The following is a 5,722-nucleotide window of genomic DNA, read 5'->3' on the forward strand; positions in this document are numbered from 1 at the left end:
CCTGCCACGCAGGCACACACACACGCCCGGCCCGGCAATGTCACCGTCACACGTGCTGCCACCACACAGCAGGTGAGAGAGCGTCAGAGCACCCACGGCTCCGCTTGGGTCACCGTGTGTTCAGCACAGGTGAGGCCTCACCTGGGCCAGGCCGCCCTGGCGGCCGAGCAGCAACCCCGATGCTGACCCCAAGGTGCGAATGACGCAGGACCGTAGGACGGGTCAGCTGCTCGGGCCTGCCTGCGGCGTGACAGCGGAAGACTCAGCCCCGGGCAGCGCCTTCTGCACGTGGGTTGTAGGCTGTGTGGGTACCAGGCCTCGGTGGCCAGTGACCCCGCGTCACCACGCGGCCCCTGTGCGGGGTGTCGCTACTGAGCAAATCTGTTCTGGGCTCGTAGTGCTCCGATGGAATCCTGGACTTTTAAGGAGGTGAATGTGGTTCTGAAGCACAGCCTCCCCAGGGAGTCTTCGAAACGCCAGAGGGTGCCCGGCGTGGAGAAATTACGGGTGGGTTCCAACCTTTTTTTGTGTCGCGATAAAGTCTGCTGTGAACTTTCCGATATGGATGCAAATTTTGCATTCGCCATGAAGGGCGGAGGGAGAGACCAGCTGCGGTTTAGTTGTCTCTTGATTTCAACAGAGGAAGACTCCTAACTGAACACCTGTGAACTACTCCGTGGTCTGAAAATCAACAATTTAGTAAGAAACGTCACCCGCAGGCCTGGCAGCCGAGCCCTTCTATAGTCCATGGGTCTCTCTGGGGTTTCCCATGAGGGCTGGCCTGAGCACCTGTCCCAGGTAAGGCCACACCTGGAAGGAGGATCAGCATGGCTTTAGAGATGCTGATCATGGGGCCGGCACTGTGGCATATCGGGTTGAGAAACTGACTGCGGTGCCGGCATCCCATATGGGCACTGGTTCGAGTCCCAGCTGCCCCACTTCCAATCCAGCTCCCTGCTAAGGGGCCTGGGAAGGCAGTAGAGGATGGCCCAAGTGCCTGGGCCTCTGCACCCATGTGGGAGACCCAGATGAAGCTCCTGGCTTCGGATCGGCCCAGCTCAGGCCACTGCAGACATTTGGGGAGTGAACCAGTAGACGGAAGACCTCTCCCTCTCTCGCTCTGCCTTTCTTTCTCTGTGTGACTGCCTTTCAAAGAAAGAAAGAGACATGCTGAAGGTGTTGCTGCACCGCTGGATGCCCGCAGTCTGTATGAGCGCAGGTTCAAGTCCCCACTACTTCACTTCTGACCACGCGGAAGATGGTCCCAGCACTTGGGCCCCTGCCGCTCCCGTGAGAGACCCCACAGGAGCTCCCGGCTCCTGGCTCTTGGTTTTGGCCTGGCGCAGTCCTGGCTGTTGCGGCCATCCGTGGAATGAACCAGTGGATGGAAGATCTCCGTCTCTCTGTTTTTCCCTCTCTCTGCAACTCTGACTTTCAAATAAATAAACACATCTTTAAAAAAAAAAACCCAAAGAGACGCAGAACGACCATCGGCAGGTTCCGCAGACTGGACCATGCCGAGTCAGGAGAACGCACTTCCTTTGTCCGCAGAGGAGACCCAGCGTCTGCGGCCCTGTCCACCTGTTTCAGGACGAAGGAGCCAGGAAGGGGCTGCACCGCCTGGAGCTGCACTCACCTCCTCCCAGAGCATTTACATCCAAATCCGCGCCCCTGGGAAGGAGGCAGGCTCAAGTGCAGGCAGCCTCTTTCCCCTGCACTGTGCACTCTCTGGGCCCCATTACCGTGGGGATGGATAAGCAGGAAGTGAACTTGCGGCCTGGTTTTCTATTAACCTATTGATGAAATAATCAATGTTAATGTGTGGAATGTCATGCCTTTCCCCACGTCTGAACAAATGGCTCTTTCCTGGCTGAAGCCAAGGTCCTGATACGTGCATTTGTCTCCTGGGGCATTGATTGCTCAAGTCCCCTTGTTTAGAAGCCTCTGGACGAGAAAATACAATCACGTTATCATCGATAACATCTCGGGCTGTGTTTGATGCAGCTGCCTGATCCCCTGCCAGGGGAACGGGGACAGTGTCAGATGGAACTGGAGCTCGCTGTGTGACACCTGCCAGACCCTGCACGGGCGGCGCCCCCTGCCTGCAGGCCTCGGGAGGTCGCTAGGGCCTCGCGGAGACAAGCCAACCAGACTACATTTTGTGGGCACCCTTTATTTCAGCTAAAAACACCGGACGAGTCTACTTTCAGGCAAAGATTTTCTTCCTTTTGACAACAAGGATGATAGTTTGATTTTTCTCGTGGACGCCGTTTTCCCCAGAACTATATTACTCTGACATGGGAATATCACCTGAGATCAGACCACAGGGCAGGGGGTACGAGCCCCCGTCAGCGACTTGAGCTCAGCTGTCCCGCTGCAGGCTTGCCCGCACTGCACAGGGCTGCGTGCGTGGCACGGCGTCTGCACCGCCTGCACGGTGCGCACGATCAGATGCTGAGCCCCACAAGGTGCCGACTACCTGTCAGCCTGGGTGCGGATGGCCACTGCTCTCTTCTCCCTTTGTTCTGCAAGTTAAGTAGAACCTTCCGAGCTCCGCTCTGGACTGGCAGACAAGTCAGCGAGCCTGGGGAAAGGAAGCTGTTAGCGGGACAGCGCTGTCCCCATAATGGCCCCAAAGCCTGAGTGGGGAGCTTGGATCGAACACAAGGCTGCCACGTGGGCCTGACAGCGAGAGGCGGTGCAGGGGAAGCACAGACAGAGAGGGGAAGCCCTGCACCACTCTGGCCGCTGTGCGGGATGCTAAGCACTACAGCTCTCAACAGCTCGGGTCAGACAGTGCGCGGAGATGCCCGCACTCCCCCGACACAAGCCTGAACGCCGTGTAAGGGGACCGTGCCGGTGCAGACTTCCCTTGAAGTGAACGAGGAGCCTTCCTGCTTAGGTTCGTTCCAGTACAATCCCTGACTTACAAAGAGGCCCGTGTGGCGCCACCTGGTACCAACATGCTAACGTGGACAAGTGTGTGGACGTCCCCCCCAGCTGTCTCTTCTCTTCCTTTCCTCCATGCAAGAGGCAGAGGCACAGAGAGCGACGCACACACAGAGGGAACTTCTAACAGCTGCTCCACTCCCCAGATGAGTGCGACCGCTGAGGCTGGGCCCGGCTGAAGCCAGCAGCCCAGAACTCAATCAATGTCTCCTACGTGGGTGGCAGGGACCCAAGTGCTTGCGCCGTCACTGCCCGCTGACTCCTGGGTGTTCATCAGGAGGAACCTGGAGTCAGGAGAAGAGCTGGGGTGCTAACCTAGGGACTTGGACCCAGGCACCCTGATGTGGGGTGTGGGTGTCCCAACCAAACAGTTAACTCCACTGCAACGCCAAAATCCTGCCCTGGCCTCATCTGCAGCAGCGGGTGGGCCACCTGCTGACGCGCCTCTGAGCTGCTGCACACCCCGAGCCACGCATCTGAAGGCTGGTCCCGACTCTAACTCACAGATCATTGCTTTAGGGAGTCCGAGAATTATAAACCACGGGTCTGGTATCCAGATGACCGAATGAGGTGTGGCATAATACACTCGGCTCCTGTGACCACTCACAGTCGTGCACCTCGCAGAGAGAGACGGAAAGGGAACATGTATGGACTACAGCTTTCTGCTGGGTCAGAGTAGCTGGAATCACTCAGAGGTGAGGACGGCCAGCGACGGCACAGCCCCGCATCTGTGGGAGCCTCAGCTATGCGGTGGGTTCATGCCCTCAGAAGCACTTCTGCTGTTATTTGGTTCTTTTTATTTTTAGAAGATTTATTTATTTATTTGAAAGGCAGAATCACAGAGGGAGGGAGAAAAGGAGGGAGGGAGAGAGAGAGAGAGGGAAAAACAACTTCCGTCTGCTAGTTCTCTCCCCAGATGGCTGCAAGAGCTGGGGCTGGGCCAGGCTGAAGCCAGGAGCCAGGTGCTTCTGCCAGGTCTCCCACGCAGGTGCAGGGGCCCAAGGACTTGGGCCATCTTCCGCTGCCTTCTCAGGTGCATTAGCGGAGAGCTGGATTGGAAGTGGAGCAGCCGGGATTCGAACCGGCACCCAGATGGGATGCAGGCATCGCAGGCAGCGCCTTCGCTGGCTATGCCATGACACTAACCCCACTCATTCTTTTCTCACAGTAAATAATTTATTATTACATCCTTCATGTTTTGTTGTTCCTTCCCACAGAGCTGAGAAATAGTCCCACGGAGGGCATAAGCCACAGTCACTCTCCGAGGCCTCCCCACCTTCCAGCAGCAGCCACTGGAAAAGCCATGGTGCGAGACACGCCAACCTTATTTTTTTTTCTTTTTCAAGATATTCTTATTTATTTGAAAGAGTTACAGTGAGAGGTTGAGCCAGAGAGAGAGAGAGAGAGAGAGAGATATCTTCCATTCTACTGGTTCACTTCCCCAAATGACTGTAATGACCAAAGCTGAGCTGATCTGAAGCCAGGAGCCAGGAGCTTCTTCCGGGCCTCCCACACGGGTGCAGGGGCCCAAGCACTTGGCCCATCTTCTACTGCTCTCCCAGGCCACAGCAGAGAGCTGGATGGGAAGAGGAGCAGCCAGGACTTGAACTGGCATCCATATGGCTGGGGCTTTAACCCACTGTGGCACAGCGCCAGCCCCTCCAACCTTAACTTTTATTTCAAAGGAAGATTTCAGGGGACGGATGCTGTGGTGCAGCGGGCGTAAGCCCTCACTTGGGTTGGCTGCTCCCACACTGGAGTGACTGGTGGGAGTCTCGCCTCTGCTTCCGCAGGGTGCTGGCTTAAGTACTTGGGCCCTGCTTGCCCATTCTGGCCTGGCCCAGCTCCGACTGCCTTGGGTATCTGCCTTTCCAATAAAATAAAAGCAAATAAAAAAATTGAAGGGATATTTCGGCTCATTTGGTTCTCTAGACAACTAAAAAAATTTAAATTTGACTACAGAGACTGCCGGGAAAGTGATCCCGGACAGCAGCGTCCAACCAGGGCATCCTTTGACGAGCTCTGTACAATCGAACAAAAATCTGCCCGGGTCTGCCACCACGCTCACACGAGCAGGGTTCATCCCAACTCTCCCTCCATCACTGTACGGCGAAGCCACAGCCTTATTAATGCCACCTCTGCTCTCCTCCTGACAGCGTTCTTTGTTGATTAGATAAATATTCCTCAGATAGCTGATTAAAAAATGATGCCGCCGTGAGGTTACGTCCAAGCCTCGTCAGCCATGTTGGATGTTCAAGTGTGCATGAATTACATCCCGGGCGTGCAGGGAATGGGGCTGGCTAAATGAGGCACGCTGCAGCGCTCAGAATCAATTATGAGGACTAATAGGGTCCTTCCACCTGCACCGAGGAAGGGCTGGGTGCAGAGGTGTGCCACCGGCTTCTGGAGACACGGGAATGTAGACTCGCACCTCTGAGGACAACAGAGTGACGACCGTGGCAGGGAGCACGGCCCTGAGGGGGCCGATGCCACGTGTGCAGGGGGAGCACCTGTGGGACTGATGCCACGTGTGCAGGGGGAGCACCTGTTGGACTGATGCCACACGTGCAGGGGAGCACCTGACTCCTGTGGGACTGATGCCACGTGTGCAGGGGAGCACCTGACTCCTGTGGGACTGATGCCACGCGTGCAGGGGGAACACCTGTGGGACTGATGCCACGTGTGCAGGGGGAGCACCTGTGGGACTGATGCCACGTGTGCAGGGGGAGCACCTGACTCCTGTGGGACTGATGCCACACGTGCAGGGGAGCAC

At 56.6% G+C, this 5,722-nt stretch overlaps 1 protein-coding gene and 1 long non-coding RNA gene across 18 annotated transcripts in view; both read right to left on the minus strand.

Annotated features, from left to right (window-relative positions):
• The window catches only part of AGAP1 (ArfGAP with GTPase domain, ankyrin repeat and PH domain 1), a 527,130-nt gene that overhangs the window by 89,361 nt on the left and 432,047 nt on the right, over positions 1-5,722 (minus strand). The window lies entirely within an intron of this gene.
• LOC138849144 (uncharacterized) overlaps positions 3,743-5,722 on the minus strand; it is a 31,180-nt gene continuing 29,200 nt past the window's right edge. Inside the window, exon 2 of the long non-coding RNA XR_011387547.1 lies at positions 3,743-5,681. This is a non-coding gene — a long non-coding RNA (uncharacterized lncRNA). The remainder of the gene's footprint in view (positions 5,682-5,722) is intronic.

The sequence above is a fragment of the Oryctolagus cuniculus genome, chromosome 3, assembly GCF_964237555.1.
Source record: "Oryctolagus cuniculus chromosome 3, mOryCun1.1, whole genome shotgun sequence".
NCBI classification, from domain to species: Eukaryota; Metazoa; Chordata; class Mammalia; order Lagomorpha; family Leporidae; genus Oryctolagus; species Oryctolagus cuniculus.